The sequence below is a fragment of the Notamacropus eugenii genome, chromosome 1, assembly GCF_028372415.1.
Source record: "Notamacropus eugenii isolate mMacEug1 chromosome 1, mMacEug1.pri_v2, whole genome shotgun sequence".
NCBI lineage: Eukaryota > Metazoa > Chordata > Mammalia > Diprotodontia > Macropodidae > Notamacropus > Notamacropus eugenii.
This window is the reverse complement of record NC_092872.1, coordinates 664,387,099-664,404,098: the sequence shown is the minus strand read 5'-3', so window position 1 is coordinate 664,404,098 and position 17,000 is coordinate 664,387,099. Positions and strand designations below refer to the sequence as shown.

The following is a 17,000-nucleotide window of genomic DNA, read 5'->3' as shown; positions in this document are numbered from 1 at the left end:
CAGGGTTTTTTTGTACTGCTGTTTTCAGAGCTGGTTTTAGAGCTTTGGAAGTTTTTGGTACTGTCAATGTGGCATGGTCCAGGGAGAAATGTTGTCACTGTTTCCTTCAGAATAGAAGTGATGCTGTCCCTTGGGTCCCCCACTTTCTTGGAACCAGAAATGATATTGCTCCTCAGAGCCCCTGTTCCCTTGTGACTGAAAGTGATACTTGCCCCTAAAGGTAAAAGAATGTAAATAAAAAGAAAACTCAAATTAATTCAAATGTAATTGTAATGACCAATCTTGGCCTTAGAGAAGAGATGAGAAGATGAAAATACCTCCTTCTTTTCTTTGGAGAACTGGGGAACGATGCATGAGTAACATTTCATACACTGTCAGATATGGTTGCTGTGTTCATTGGTTTTACTTAACTGTTTTTATTTCTTACAAGAGTTGGCTCATTGAGTGCCTTTGGGATATATCTGGAAATGACTATAACATAAAAACAAAAGACCTCAATAAATATTTAAAAAAGAATTAGAATCTTTAAAAAGAGTCAGAATTGTTTGAAGTTCCAAAAAAAATCTTCCCAACATAGCCACAGCCTTCTTTTTCTAAATCAAATTGACATCTACATGGAATTGTTTACCAAGATAGTAAAACTCTATAATGCCTGTTAAACTTTGAGTACTTCAGTGATGTTTAGTGAATCAGACATTGAGTATTATAGAAATGCTCTTCTATGTAATTTAATCTACCAAAGGAGTTTTTGCACATTTCGCAAACATTAAAATGTCTAAAGTTATATTCTATTTTAGGAAGTACTATCTGCAGAAGGATGTTTTATATGTAATGGAACCATCCCATGGAAATGTAATTTACAGAAAATGAGTTTTATACTTATAGTTGCTATGGCTTATTGCATTTATAGCACACTTTATTTCATTTCACTTCATCGATTCTGAATAAAAAGACAAAAGAACAGATTGATCTAGATTGAAACAGAATATATATTGATATAAAATAAATAATACCTAATAATAATAATAATAATAATAGCATTTACATAGCACTTTAATATTTGCAAAGTGTTTTGCAAATTTTATCCTTATAACAATCTATGAGTTAGATTCTATCATAGTTCCCACTTTATAGGTGAGGAAACTGAGGCAGATGAAAATTAAATGACTTGCCCAGAGTCATACAGAAAGTAAATGTCTGAGCCTAGATTTGAATTTAAATCTTCCTGACTCCAAGTACAGCATTCGCTCTACTGTACCACCTAGCTGCTGCAACAACAATAATAAAATATATTAGGCAAATTCCTAGGCAACTACATGATGCAGTAGATAGAGCTCTGGTCCTGGAGTCAGGAAGACTTGAGTTCAAATCTGCCCTCAGACACTTACTAGCTGCGTAACACTGGGTAAATTACTTAATGCTTTTTACCTCAGTTTCCTCATCTGTAAAAGGAACTGAAGAAGAAAATAGCAAACCACTCTACTATCTTTGCCAAGAAAGCCCCCAAAAGGGTCATGAAGAGTTGGACACAACTGAACAACAACAGGGCAAGCTCCTTGGTCCTCCTTCTCTGAGGTTTTGTGGTTTTATGTTCACAAGTCAGGCCATTTTGGTGTTGGGCAATTCTCTTCCACCTTGTAAAACAGAAGTTTTAAGGTGAATTCTCCTTTTTAAAAAAATTTTTATTTTGGACTCAAGGACCAAAACACAAATACAGAATAGAGAAATGAAACAAAAGATATCATGAACTTAAATGCTGGAACTTAACTACAAAGTAAGAAAGAAAAAAGGGCATGTCATGTGCATAGCAGAAAATAAGGGAGGTTTCAAAATATGTAACAATGAATTTTCATTTCAAGAAAGCCTGTGTGATGAATAATACATGTTGTGTTGAGAATTGTACATCTATTCTTTGCTTCCTTGTGAGTTTTCTTTTGTTTCTGCCGTGTACCTTTTTTTACTTTGTTCTTTTTCTCCTTCCTCCCACTCCCCCCAGAACACTACAATAAAGTTTAGCTATGTTTTTCTATAGATATATATATATACACGTATATATACAAATATATGTATACATATACATTCCCAAAAATATTTTACTCCTGATCTTTGTTTTTATGTTTGCTTTATGCATATCTCTTTTTTCCTATCCCTTCTGCCTCCTCTACTTTAACTCTACCCACTGCCTTTAAGATGAGTATTCCTACTCACCCTTTTATCAACTATGAATTATTTGTTATACGCCTATTGTGTCTTTCCCTATACACTCCTCCATGTTCCACTCATGAAGACCATTTGGAAAACACTGTAGTTGCATAAAAAATCCTTTTTGTCACATTCTAGATGGACCATGTCTCAGCTAGTGATTAGAGTGAGGTCTAATAATTTAATCTAAAGACAGTTTAAAGTGCTTTGCTCTGCCTAGGTTCTTTGCAGGACAGAATAAGTCATTGAGACTGGGTTAGAGGATTAGGGGAAACATTCATCTGCTCTTGTATTTTAAAGACAAATAAATAAAGGCAAAATCCTTAAATTCAAATAAATATACATGGATATGTATCTATATGTCCATGTATGTATATGACATAATGAATATAATAAATAACAAATGTAGGTATTATATGTGTTTTTATCTGCACGTTTATATATCATGTACGTGTAAATATATGTTATATATGTAGACACATTTATATACATAGATATAAATAAGGCTTTGAAAAGCTGAAAGCAGTGGAAAACTTTAGTTATTAATATTGTTGTTTTTATCTCTGATGTTTAATTCAATGCCTGGAACATAGTATGTACTTAATGCTTGTTAACAAATCAATCTACACAGAAATGAAATGGGTTACCTTAGGAAACAGGAGGCTTGAAGACACTGGAGGTCTTCAGATAAAGGTAGAGTGAATCCTTTTTTTTTTGCCTGTGTATAGGTTTCTTGTTCAGGGATGGGTTGGACTAGCTGGCCTCTGATACCATTTTCTGTGATTGAATGCTTGACCATATGATATGCCTCTTACCAGTCAATCAGCACATGGTGAACTTCAGGGAATGCCATGCTTTTCTATAGTCAACTTCTCCTTAAAGTTCAATCAAATGTACTGATATAATTCTCATGACCACAAATGGGGAGTTTTTCCTTGGCTAGTTACTGGATAGTCTTTGCCTTTTGACTCATCACAAATGCACACTTTGAAATATATATGAAGTAGATCAGTTCCCCTAGCCAAGGTTGGCTTATGCCCATTAGTAGCTCATAATGAAGAAAGAGAACTACAAGCAATGGGCCAACTGTGTAGTCTCTGAAACTTTTGTCTTTGTCCTCTGTTTGGGTTCCTTCAGCTTGTATAGCTTCCCCCAACTACCCCCACCCCCCTAAAATACTAGAAGAAGCCAAGGAGAATTCTAAAACTGGACAACATGAAAGTGACATGGTGCATAGTGCATGGAATTTGTAATCAGAAACACCCACAAATGAGTCATATTTCTTCCACTTATTTGCCATGTGACCTTGGGTGAATCCTTTCAACTCCATGATTCTATTTCCTCTTCTTTAGATGGGAATAATACTTGCAGTATCTTTATTATCAGTTGGTGTTAGATAAGACAAAATATGTGAAAGCACATTGTAAACTGCAAAGTTCTATATAAATATAAATTGTTATAACTGTGATATTGTTTGTTATTGTAAGATTATCTAATACAGACCTCAGCTTTCAGTTGGGTAATATCTAAACCACTGATAGAATGCCTGTCAAATTTTCAGATGATATCAGGCTGGAAAGAAGAGCTACCACACTGAGTAATAGATTCAGGAGTCCATCAACAACATCATAAAAGTCTAGAAGACGGAATCCAATTTAATGAGATGAAACTTAATGGGATAAATATAGACATTTGATCCATTGATCCATTTGCATTAAAAAAATCACCTTTACAATCTTTTGTTATCTCCAATTTCCTTGTACTTTACAAGTATAAAATTAAGGTAGCTTAGCAAGAGACTTGATCTGTAAAAGATCTGGAGGCTTCGGTGGACTGCAAATTCAACATGAGTCAATGGTTATATGGCAGCCAAAAAAGATACTTTTGTCATAGGATGAATTAGGAGGATCTATAGTGCCCAAGATTTTGCCCAGGGTGGTAATAGGCTCCCTTGCACTTCTTCCATGGTCAGATGACAGCTGGAGTATCATGCTCAGTTCTGGCACCACATTTTAGAAAGTCCATCAGCCAAAGGCCACATTAACTTAGAATATTAACTCATTTGGAAAACATTACAAAGGTGTTGTATTGCCCCATAAAACAGTAAAGAGTAGTGAAAAGGAAAATGATTGCCAAAAGCTTGGCGCACAACTCAAGTAAGTCCAGTTATCCCAAGGGTATTTGCAGATGAAACTAGAAAGAAAAAAAGAGACAAAAATGGAACAGATTTATCAGGGTTTCTATGTTGCCTTATTCTCATCACTTATGACAATGGAACTACAACATTTAGGGACTCCATTATCTCAGTTCCTAATAATGAAATGGCACTTAAGGAAATGAAGTTGGAGATGACAAAGGATTGGAAAGGTCAATGTTGTAAATTTGTTGGAAAGACAAATACAAATACTTATGTGCTCTTAGTGGAACTGTGAATTGACTGGACCATTGCAGAAAGGAATTTGGAATCATGCTAGGCAAGTGACTAAAATGCCCATACTCTTTTGACCCAGAGATTCCACTACTAAACTTATAACCCAAGGAAATGAAATAGATAGAAAGTCCTCAAGGAACACCAAAGTATTTATGGCAGTATTTTTTGTAGTAGCAAGGTATGGGAAAAAAGTCGATGCCCATTCATTGGGGAATGGCTAAACAAGACTTGGTAAATAAGGTGTGCCTAGAAACAGACCACTAAGTGGTATTTTCTCAGCCTGGAGTCAGAAAGCTCTAGGTTCAGATCCAGCCTCAGACGCTTAATAGTTATGTGACTCTAGACAAGTTCTTTAACCTCTGCCCGCCTTAGTATCCTTAACTGTAAATTTGTTGAGGATCAAATGAAATAATGTTTGTAAAGTGCTTAGCACAGTGCCTAGAACATAATAGTAGGTACTTAACAAATACTTGTTCCTTTCTTTCCTACCTTCTTTCCTTCCTTCCTTTCCTCTTTCTCTCCCTCCCTTCCCTTTTCCTTCCACACATGCCCCATCTCTGTGCCTTTATATTGGCTGTTCTGAATTCCTGGAATGGTCTGTCTTCCTCACCTCTGCCTCAGTCTCCCTAGATTTCTCCAAGCCCCTGCTCAAGTAATACCTTCTACATAAGCTTTTCCTGGACCCCTGCTCCCATCTCATCTAGGTCCCCTTCCCAAAACCACATTGCATTTTTTTATATATATTCTATATACAAAGTATCCCAAATGTCCTAATACAATTTTAAGCTACCAACACTAAAGCTTTGGGACCCTTGTATACTTACATATACATGAGAAGTTTGTCCCTCCTGTTAAAGTGTAAGAACTTGAAGAATAGGGATTGTTTTTATTCTTTATGTTTATATTCTCTGTGCCCAACACAGAACCTGGCACACAGTAGGTGCTTAACAAATGGTTTGTTGATTGCTTGTTTAGTCTGTTGATTATAAAAAGAACATTTCGTGTTCGTTTATTATAAACAGAACATTTCAAAGCAAAATGCATTTTTGAAGATTCTTCTTAAACAATGTGTCTGCCATGCATATGTTAACATCAAATAACTCCTTAATCCAGGAGTTCTTAATGGAGGGTTCATGAGCTTGTTTTTAAAAAATATATTACGTTTCAATATAATTAGTTTCCTTTGTAATACTTCGCATTATATTTTATATACCTAAAAACATTGTTCTGAGGATGACTTGATAGGTTTCACCAGACTGCCAAAAGGGCCCATGAGACAAAAAAAGGTTCAGAATCCTTGCTTTAATTGGTGCAAATATAGAGATTACTTTGACTGTTGATATGAAATGAAATATAAAGCACGGTGTTGTTGTATACTCATCAAAAGTGAGAATGGAGTATGTCCTGTGCAGAGTTTAAGCTGAAGAGAGATTGCCTATAGACAGAAAGATCTTCTAATTGTTCCTGTTTATGAATGATACTCAGCTGGTTTCATGAAGCCCCAAAGAAATAAAGGTCTTTCTTAAAAGAAAGCCACTCAAAAGAGACTGGCTTAACAATTTTCATCCAAATGAATAAGGAATGGCTATTGTCCAAACAAGGGCATGCAACTGGATGGGCATTTGTTGTCTATCAACAGATGTGTCTTGGATAGGAATTGCAGATGGACAATGAGTTAGGCCCAGAATTAAATAAGAAGACAGCAGGCTGCATTGCATGTGGGAAATAACTCAGTGATTTAAGTTATCCCAACTTGCTTTTTAATGCAGAAGCCTGTCTTTCAAACAATAATATTCTCACAGTGATGCTATGAGCCATGAAATAGTGCAGAAATGGCAAGCAATTCAAGGAACAAAGGAAAGGCTCATGATGATTATAATAAGACCACAGCATCTTATAGAAAGTGTTGGGAAGTAGTGTAACGATATGCTCCAGGAAATGTATGATTGGAAAAGGAGAAAGACTGGTCATGTAGCAAGAGCAAGGGATGATGAATGTATATTTAAACATGCTATATTTAAAAATGCTATATTTAAACATGGAATGTTTAAAGAAAAAAACTAACAGAAGGACTCTAGCACATTGAGCGTTTGGGGGATTTGTGGGACAATATGGACAAAAAAAATCACATAGATCAAGAATGCATGAATGAATCATATTCTACACCACTGGAGGAAGCATCCACATGAAAGAGATGTTCAATTCATTGAAATATTAAAATAAGTTCTTATGGTTAAACATAATATCTCTTGCTTTAAATAAAGCTCAGTTTCTCTCACATACCACCATCATGGACGCTGGTCAGGTGCTCAGGGCTCCTGGAATGATTGTAGTGGCTTTAGTTCAAGTTAAATTGTTTTTTGTCTTTGTTTTTTTAAGACTCCCTCTGCTCTGCAGGAAACTGACATCTAGAGGGATATGCTCAGAATGAGCAAATTAGAAGTTGCAGAAGGACTGGATGCAAGTCATCAATGAATGTCTTCATGCTCCAGGTCAGTTTCCAAGAACTTCCTGGAGACATCTGACACTTAAACTAATAGTTGAATTGAATTTTTTTTTAGTCTTCCTTCCCTTCCCCATACCACCTCTGGTGCCCCCTCCTTTTCTCACTCTCACCCTGGGTCATTTTCTCTCTAACCTCAACCCCAGATCTCCATTGTTAGGATAATTTTTTTCTGCTTTCACACTCCCTATGTACCACAAAATGGTACATTGGTGAGAATTTTGAATTTTGGAGTTTGGATACCTGAATTTCAATTTCAGCTCTCATTTAGTGGCTTCCTGATCTTGGACTAGTAGCTTCAATTATCTGGACCTCAATGTCCTCCTCTGTAAAATGAATGGTAAGACTAGATAACCCCTAAGTCCTCTTAAATTCTAAATCTATGATGCTATGATTCAAATGGTAATCAATAACATAACTATTATCAGTAAGTTGCTTTTCAGTGAAGTCTAACTCTTTGTGACTCCATTTGGGGTTTTCTTGGCAAAGATATTAGAGTGGTTTGCTATTTCCTTCTCCAGCTCACTTTACAGATAAAGAAACTGAGGCAAACAGGGTTAAGTGACTTAAACATTGTCACGCAGCTAGTAAATATGTGAGGTCAGATTTGAACTCTGATCTTCCTGACTCTATCTACTGTGCTACTTAGCTACCCTATAGTAAAAATATTATACTATGCTTTAAAAAGGACTCTTGTAAGCTCTTCCACACCCTACACATTCTTCTGGTAACATAACTACAACCAATGACTGCCACTAAGGGGAAATGGCATCATTGAGGCTAACTAGGATTGTTGTTGCCCATTCAATCTACCTACTGGGCATTTGGCCAAATGAGGACACATCAGGTTTCATGATATTGGGATAAGGTTTTGATTATAATGCATTAACTATATTATTATGAGAAGATATTGGTTAGAACAACATTCTGCAGGTTATGCCTCTATTTCTACACAGCTGTATCTGCTTATGGCCATGACTTTCTGGTTTGTTATGTGCGTTCTTATATATTTATTTCCCTTGATCTGTTCCCCTATTTGGTTGTAAACTTGATGAGAGAAGGGATGGCATCTTTTCTTTTCTCTCTTTCCTTTTTTTTAAGTTTTATTTTCAATTTATGGAATAAAACATGCATTTCCATAGCATAGTACATTAAAAAAGATTATTGTACATCAAACTGCAAATCTGCTCTGTACAACTTACTGTTTCATTCAGATATACAACAAAATTATCATGTAAATTTCTTTTTCTTCTTCTCTCCCCACCTCCAAGATGGCTATCATTAGACTCACATAGGTGTACATATGTAAAATTATTCTATAAATACTTCTATTTGTCAGGTTTTTTTTCTGGATGTAGATAGTGTCTTTCTTCATATGTCCTTTATAGTTTTTTCCCGTATAACAGTACAATAAAAAAGAATACAACCAAATTATGATGTAAATTTCTTTTTTCTCCCCCCACTCTAGAGATGGCTGCCATTTAACACAAATAGATACATATATATACACATATATACACACATACATATATGTGCATGTGTATGTATACACACATATACATACATATGTGTATACACACACATATATATCATATATGTATATACACATAAGTAAGCTTATGAATAGGCAAGCAATCTATCTTCCATTTGTGCTATGACCAGGACCTGCTAAGCATTTCTCAGTCCTCAGGGAAACTCATTCAATTATTGAGCCCAAATCAGCTTCCCTATAAATAATTCTGCCTCTTGGTCCTAGTTCTCTCTCCCAGGGTCAAGCAGAACAAGTTGAAAACCCCTACCTAATAATAATCCTTTAAAAATTTGAAAAGAATGCCCCACCTCTTCTCATATCATCTCTAGATTAAACATCTCCAGTTCCTTCAATGGATTTTTTTTTCTTCTAGCATGGTTTCCAGTTCTCTTATTCTCTTCCCTTTTATCAGAGAATCACAGAATTTGAGGTTGGATGGGACAATAGCTGCCATCCAATCTAACCCATACTCGAAAGGAATCTCTATGCCAACACACTGGACAAGCGGTCATCCAGCCTCACTTGAAGACCTCCAAGAAGGAAGAATTCTGCTCCTCCTGGGGCAGCCCATACACTTTTGTGCAGCTTTAGTTGTTTGGAATGTGTTTTCTGGACTCTTGTTACCTTCTTTCCTTTGCTCCTGGTTCAGCCTTTTGAAATCAAAGAAAATAAAACTAATGTCTCCTTCACTCTACAGCCCTTCAAATACTTAAAAAAGCTATCATGTTCCCTCTAAGTATTCCTTTCTCCAGGAGAGATCCACTCATTTATTTTTTCAGAAGATACTCATATATCATGAACTTAAAACTTTTCACCACCTGGCTGTCCTCTTCAATTTATCGATATCCTTCATGAACCTCAATACGCAGAACTGAAGACAGTAAGAGGTCTGATGTAGGTGAAGTACAGTGGGACCCTCACCTCCCATGACTGAGACATATATGGAACAGTGTTGAGCCTAGAATCAGGAAGGCCTGAGTTGAAATCCAATCTCAGATAGTTACTAGCTGTGTGACCCTGGACAAGTTATGTAACCTCTGTTTACTTCAATTTCCTCAACCGTAAAATGAAAACAATAATAACATCTAGCTCTCAGTATTATTGTTATCAAGAACTGAATTAATATTTGTTAGATTAATTATTTTATAATTTATAGCAGTATAGAATATATTAATGTGGATAATACTAGCACAGTGCTTGTCACATCGTAGGTGCTCTAAAAATATGTAATCCCTTCTCTTCTCCTTTGCTTAAGAACACATTTTTTTTGGCTTCTGCATTACATTACTGGTTCACATTGAGCTTTTGTCCATTAAAATCTCCATCTCCTTTTCTGAATAATTGCTTTCTATCCATGCTTCCTTCATTTGATACTTGGGAAATTGATTTTTTGTACCCAAATGCAAAACTTTACATTTACTCATATTAAATTTCATCTTATTAGATTCAGCCCATTGCTTTAGCTTTTCAAGGTCTTTTTGGATCCTGATTAAGTTACCCAATATGTTGTTAACTGTCCCTCTTGGCTTTGTGTCAACTGCAAATTTTATAAGCATGCCATCTATGCTTGGAGGGATAAAATGTTCAGGGATAAAAATGTTAACTAGCACAAGGTCAAACACAAAAGCCAATGGAGACTTCTGGTCATGAACCCTGGGGACCTTCTGACTGGAAGGCATAGTGGAGAGCTCATCCCAGGATCTCCACTTAAGGAGGGCACCCAGGCCAGGGATCTCTTCATTTCCTAGCCAATTGCACTCCTTTGACTTTTCCATCATGGTCCCTTGTGCCAGGTAACATCTCTTCCTTACTCATCTGCCTTTCAGCTACCTTTTGTATGTTATTTTTCTCCATTAGAATGTAAGTTTTTTAAGGCAGGGACTGTCTTTCTTTTTCAAATTTCCCCTGTACTTAGCACAGCGTCCAGCACATAGTAGTAACTTAATAAATATTTATTGATTTACTGAGCCACTAACAATTATTCTCTGTCTAGTCATCTAATCAGTTCTGCATCATTCTGATTGTATTGTGATTTTGTTTTTGCCACCACAAAAAATGTATGTGAAGTTTTTCTTTTTTACCCAAAGGAAAGAATTTTACATTTATCCCAGCTAAATTTTATCTTTTTGGATTCAGTCCATTACTCTTTGAGAAGTCTCTTATACGAAGCCTTTTTCTGGTAGCATCTAGCTACTGAGAAAGCAGTTATATAAAAAGGGACTTCGTTGTGAAAAGCAAGACTCTGCTTTTTCTGGGAGAGTCTAGAGGTGGGTGCTAAGAACTCCTTTAGCCTCTTGGGCCAGATGGTTTGGGGTGTCTCAGGTGTAGGTTGGGGGTAAAAGGGGGCAGAGGCCAGGGAGGGACCATGTTTTCCATTACCCAAACATCTCTCCTTTCAAGCTCCAAATTTTTGAAGTAAAATAATTTTGGCCCCACACACAGTATCTGGTTCTGGAACTGATTATCTGCTTTGTTAAGTTCAGAGGCATTCTGATAAGGATAATTTAATTAGGCTTTCCAAGAATCAAACAGGCAGACTTACTGCCATGGTAGGGGGTCCCTCCTTCAACCCCCCTGCTCCTTGCTCTGAGTAGCTGATTTCCCTCCACAGAGTTCCCATTGGAGCATCCCCTTTCCAAAGTTCACATTGCCCTGGGCTTTACCTTTGAAGATTTTCCTGTGGCTGGGGAAGCCTCACTCTTTAAGAGATGTTAGTGTTTCCCCCAAACTCCAACTTTGAGTCCACCTCCCATTTTAGAGATATACTGCAAGGATCTTCCCTAGAAGAGAAGGAATTTCTAGAGATCCAAGCAGTGATCCCATGAAGGTAAGATAAACTGAATTCAAATGTTTTGGGTCTAGAATCAGTCCCAGTCTTATGGAGAGGAGTGGAAGAGGGGGGTCTTACTTGGAGACTCCCTTCTGGGTCTCTACAGTCTCCAATACTCTCCCCTTCCTGAAATGACAGGAGTGTCAGCAGTCATTTAAAGGATTTTTTTTAAATCGTGAGTTTACCAAAATGCACTTATGTCTTGTAATGTGCATTGACTTGGCTCCCAGATGACAGTCCTCTGCATCTCTCAGCATCTTCTTTTATCCCCTCACTCACAGAGGACACTGACATACTTATAACAACACTTAGAACCTCACATCTTCTTTCCACTAGAACAAACTCTGCAAAAAGAGGAATAGGAAAAAGAAAGGAAAGATATTGCTTATAACACAGGAGCAGGTCAGCAGGGTTGATCCATGCTGCTGACCCTTGGGAGGAATTTGGTGAGTCTATTTGTGGAAGTATGTGATGATGTGTAGTGGTGTGGGCCTGCCTCTCTCTACAGCAGACATGCACAGGGATCCTTCCAGTGATTGTTTGTTTTCTACTTCCTACTTCATAAAAAAAAGCTTTTAATTGATACTGATCCAGAAGTGAAACTGAATACAAAAAGCTCCAATGAAGAAACTCAATCTCTCTCTTTCCTGGTGGTGAGTGAAGCAAGAGCTGCTGTAAGCTCTTGAAGAGCTCTAGAAGAGAAAGGTAGTGAGGGCAGCTCACTCCTCTGACTTGGGCCAATATTTGGCCTTGAATGTACAACACTGTTGTCTCTTATGTCTCAGTTGTATTTCTTTTCTTCCTGCTTTTAGGTGAATGAGTGTTGGGGGTGGAATAGACTAGGCTAAAACCTTGTGAGATCAAAAATTAGGAAGAGTCACCAGCATTCCAGTGATGGAGACTGGGAAGCAGCCAATCCTGAAGACTTTCTTGACCCATCCCAACAGTGGAGTGACCCAGTATCTAAGACATCATGTTCCACCAGCAAGATATCAATCTGTTCATCAGCGAAGCTCCATCTAGAAATGAATGAATTTGACTTTGAAAATATTTTGAAGTCACACTTTACATCTGAATGTTGTAAATACCCAAATTAATGATAAAGGACATATGAAGAAAGATACTGCATCCAGAGAAAGAACTGATAAATAGAAGTACGTATAGAATAATGTTGTATATATACTGTGTATGTTGTATTTATGTAATGTATATATATTTTGGCAAATGTATGATATATGTGATATATATGTATATGTGTGTATATATGTAAATGTATGTATATGTATATGCATATATATATATATATATATACACACACACGCCTATTTGTCTCTGATGGTGATCATGTCTAGTGGGAGGTGGGGAGGGAAAAAAGAAAAGAAATTGACATGTTCAATTTATTACATATTTTAAAAGAATAGCAAGTCACACATAATAGATTTGCAGTTTCATGTAGGATCATCTTTTTTTGTTCTCCTGTGTTATGGAAATACTTGTTTTATTCCATAAATTAAAAATTTAAAAATTACATTAAAATTTGTTATACTGCCCTCAGGGACTAAGGGGGAACTTCAAGGGGAGATAACACCCCTCTCAGTTTCTGAGATGGTTGTATTTTGATTCTTACTATAACTTTTCAGTAAATATCTCTTTACAAAAGCTTATTGATGTTAATTGATTTTGAGTGATATTTAGAAGACATCAAAGAGTTAAATAATTTGTTGTTGGTGTTTAGTCATTCAGTCATGTCTGACTCTTCACGACCCTGTTTGAGGTTTTCTTGGCAAAGATACAGGAGTGGTTTGTCACTGTCCTTCTCCAGTTCATTTTACAGATGAGGAAACTGAGTCAAAAAGACATCAAGTGACCTGCCAGGGTCACACATCTACTAAGTGTCTTCCTGACTCCAAGCCCAGCTGTACTACCTAATTGCTTAGAACTTTATTATATATTAAATTTATTATTTAGAGCTACATTGTTCTATGCCCCCTCCTCTGTCTTTCAAGGACAACTAAAGACCCCACCTGTCTCATTAATCTTTTCCTGACTGCTTTAGTCCATTTTAAGCCTTCCCCTTTCCCCTCTAACCAAGATAATCAGTCACAAAATGAAACACTTCATGATATACTGTCTTGCATAGTTTAGTGGTTGTTTGAAGTATCGTGTTGCTTGTCCAATTCAACTATAAAGTCCTTGAGGATGGAATGATTGATTTATTGATTTATTTGATTTACATTGATTTATTCCCAGGGCTACCAGAAGAAATTTTTTTTCATCATTTGGACCCACTTGCCTGGCTACCAGAGATGAATAAATTCATCCACTTGTCCATATCTCCCATAATAGAAGTGTACTAAACACTTGTAGATTGATTGGTTGAGTTTATAGAAAGGAGAGAAATAGGCTAGAATGGTCAGGGAAGGCTTTATGGAGGGGATGGAACTTGAAATAAGCCTTGAAGGATGGGTAGCATTTAGAAAAGCTGAAGAGTGGAGAGAGGCATTTCAGGTAGAAGTAACTGACTAAGAAAAATGCCTTGTGTGTAGTATGTCACTAATAAACGTTTGTTGAATCTCATTTAGAGCAAAAGTACCAAGGTGGGAATGAGCTTTGGTATGCCTCCCTCTCCTGGTGAACAATGAAGGTGTGGCCCTGGCTGGAGTAGAAAAAACCTATAGGGCAGTAGGGAAAAATAAGGTTCAATAGAAAGAATGGGACCAGACGGAGAACACCTTGGAATGCCAGTCAGAAGGATCTTAAAGTGAACACCAGGGACTAAATGATACTGCTCCCCGTCTCAGCCCCAAACTGAAGGACCAAAGCTGAGCAGGTCAGAATAAACTAGTTATCTGAGAAAGAGAAAAGGGGGTGTGAAAATAAGATGCTGTCTTCTATTAGAAACACACATGTAACTATTTCACTTGAGTCCCACTGGCCATTTTCTATACGCCGCACAAGTAAATAGCTTGCGGGTGGGCCTCACGCCAGCATAAACCTTTGTGTGGAAAATACCTTGTGTGCCGGCATGGAAAATGCCCTCTTGCTGACCATAATTATACAGCATGTGTGCAAATAAAGGCTGAAAGAAAACACTTTTGCAGAGGTGTATTTTTTTCTGCCTTTATTTTGACAGAGAGAAGGAGAGAAATTCACAGACCATTTCTCATTCTCCCAGTTGGGGCAGAATGAGATCACGCTGTATTGACTGGATTGGGTGTTGCGTTTCAGGGAAAGAACCCAAGCTGTTCCCTATTTTGGGAAAACGCAAGCTCATACATTTGCCAAAAAAGCTCTCAACACCAATGGGTAGGAGGGGAGGAAATTCTGGGTTTGCTTCGGCTGCCCCTCTGCTTCTTGGCCACTTAGTCAAATGTGTCTCCTCTAGATGTAGGAAACTAATTGGAAAGATTGGTTTTTCTCTTAGTGCAAATGATCTGGAAGAAGTGATCTCTGGAGGGGCAGCCCTAACCCTTTGAAGACAAATTAGAATCATAACGTTGGATCTAGAAGGTAGCTTTTGAGATTCCCTCTTTCCATCCACTTTGACATAGGAAAGGGAAGGTGGTACAGTGGAGAATGCTATATTCAGGGTAAGAAAGACCCGTGGTCCAGTACCGCCTCAGACGCTTGGTAACCAGGTAACCATGAGCAGGTTACTCTTTCTTTTCTCTGAGTTTCCTTATCTGTAAAATGAGGGCTTTGGGACTTGTTCTTGAGGGTTTCTTCTATCTCTCAATCTGATGAGGCTATAAAACTGTCATATAAGGAGGTTAAGTGACCTGCCAAGGTCAGCTAGTTAGTAAGAGGCAGAGCAGGGTCCTTCCTTGATCTCTCCCCTGCATTATGTTGATTCCATATTGGAGCACAATACCACTCTGCCTTAAGTTGTGTGATGCCACTATCAAAACAAAAGTCCAGGGATGGCAGAAATTTGGGTCTGTCTTCATGAGGAAGTAAGGTGATGAAACGGAGAAGACCTGAGTTCAAATCCTGCCTTCAGACACTGTGTGACACTGGGCAAGTGATCCAACTTTTTGATCAGCCTCAGTTTTTTTAAACTGTTAAATGGAGATAACAGTTATATCACAAGGTTATTGTGAGGACTAAATGATACATATGTAAAATATTTTTGCCAGTCTCAAAGCGCTATATAAACATTAACTCTTCTTACTGAAGATAGGAAACTGATGAGCTCTTTGAGGAGAGAGAGTCATTTCAGACTTGTCATCTGACCTTTTAAGAGTCAACTTTCTGTAGTAGTCCATGGGCTTCAGGAGAAGAAGAGACCAGAAATCATCTAATCCCTGCTCCTTCATTTTACAGATGAAGAAATTGAAGGCCAAAGAAGTTGCCCAAGATCAAACAGGTACTAAATAATAAAGCCACAATTCTAACTCAGACTCTAAATCCAGAATATTTTCTACTGAATTCCACAGTCTCATCTTATTTTCCATCTAGGTCTTTTAGGAAACACATGATCAGTCCTTAGAGAAACAAATGGAGTTTTCCAGTCTGACCACAAAGTTTCTGGAGCAACAGAACCAGCGAGTACTTGAACCACAATGAAATAAAGAAATAGACTCTAAGAACGTTGTCTATCAATCAGACTAGAGTCATGTCTATACACATAAGCACCAAGATACCACTTGTAGAAAAGTTAAATCCTCAGTTCAATCAGTTACTTGACCTTAGGTTAGAAAAAAATAATAATATCCCTTATATCCCCTTTTACCTGAGTCATTGAATTCAGCCATTTCTATCACATGAATTTTGTCAGTTTTGTGCATATGTGTACACACGGCTTTCACCTTCACATGTCAGTTTCACCTAGAAAAATGAGGCCGGTCAGGGTGGGTTTCCTGGAAAAAAAATGTCCCCAGAGAAGGTTTCCTGAACCAAAAGGGTGAGGAGTGAAGTGGGGGAGGGTGGCTTATTGAAATCAAAGTTACTGTGGAACTGTTTGATTCAGCAGGAGGGGCACCAAAGATGCCCATCATCAGATGATGACATCTGGCACCCTGAATAACTTGCCATTAGCCAAAGGGACAGTTTCTGCAAGTGGGAGTTAATGTCTGTTTCATCACAACTTTTAATAACTCAAGTCAAGAACAGCTGAGCTCCAGAGTAGGAATCAGGATGCAGATAGAGAGGTCAACTCACTCACAGTTGGTGCCTCAGATTTGGAATTTCTCCAATTTTGCTGGCCCTGTTGGAAAATGTGACCATTAGCTCTCTAGCTCTCAACCAGCCCGCCTGTGTCTAATTAACAGGAGTCCCTCCCACCTATAAAATTTGATGTGTGGAAAGAGTACTATATGTGGAGTCAGGAAACCTGCTCTGGTGCTAGCTAGCACTTAGTAACCTTCTGACTATGGGCAAATCTCTTACATCTTTGGGCCTTATTTAGTCAACAAATAATTATTCCATGCCCACTATATGCCAGACACTGCAGGAGCTGGGAACATAAAGGCAGAAATTAAACAGTCCCTGTGTACAAGGAATT

At 37.6% G+C, this 17,000-nt stretch overlaps 1 long non-coding RNA gene across 2 annotated transcripts in view; it reads left to right on the top strand.

The window, feature by feature from the left end:
* Positions 1–16,407, top strand: part of LOC140521063 (uncharacterized) — a 35,977-nt gene extending 19,570 nt beyond the window's left edge. Inside the window, exons 2-4 of one of the 2 annotated variants that reach the window (XR_011972774.1) lie at positions 7,013–7,125; positions 15,821–15,863; positions 15,956–16,407. This is a non-coding gene — a long non-coding RNA (uncharacterized lncRNA). Of the gene's footprint in view, positions 1–7,012; positions 7,126–12,309; positions 12,740–15,820; positions 15,864–15,955 lie in introns of those variants that run through there. The other variant, XR_011972773.1, reaches the window with a different exon arrangement.
* Positions 16,408–17,000: the final 593 nt, after the last annotated feature.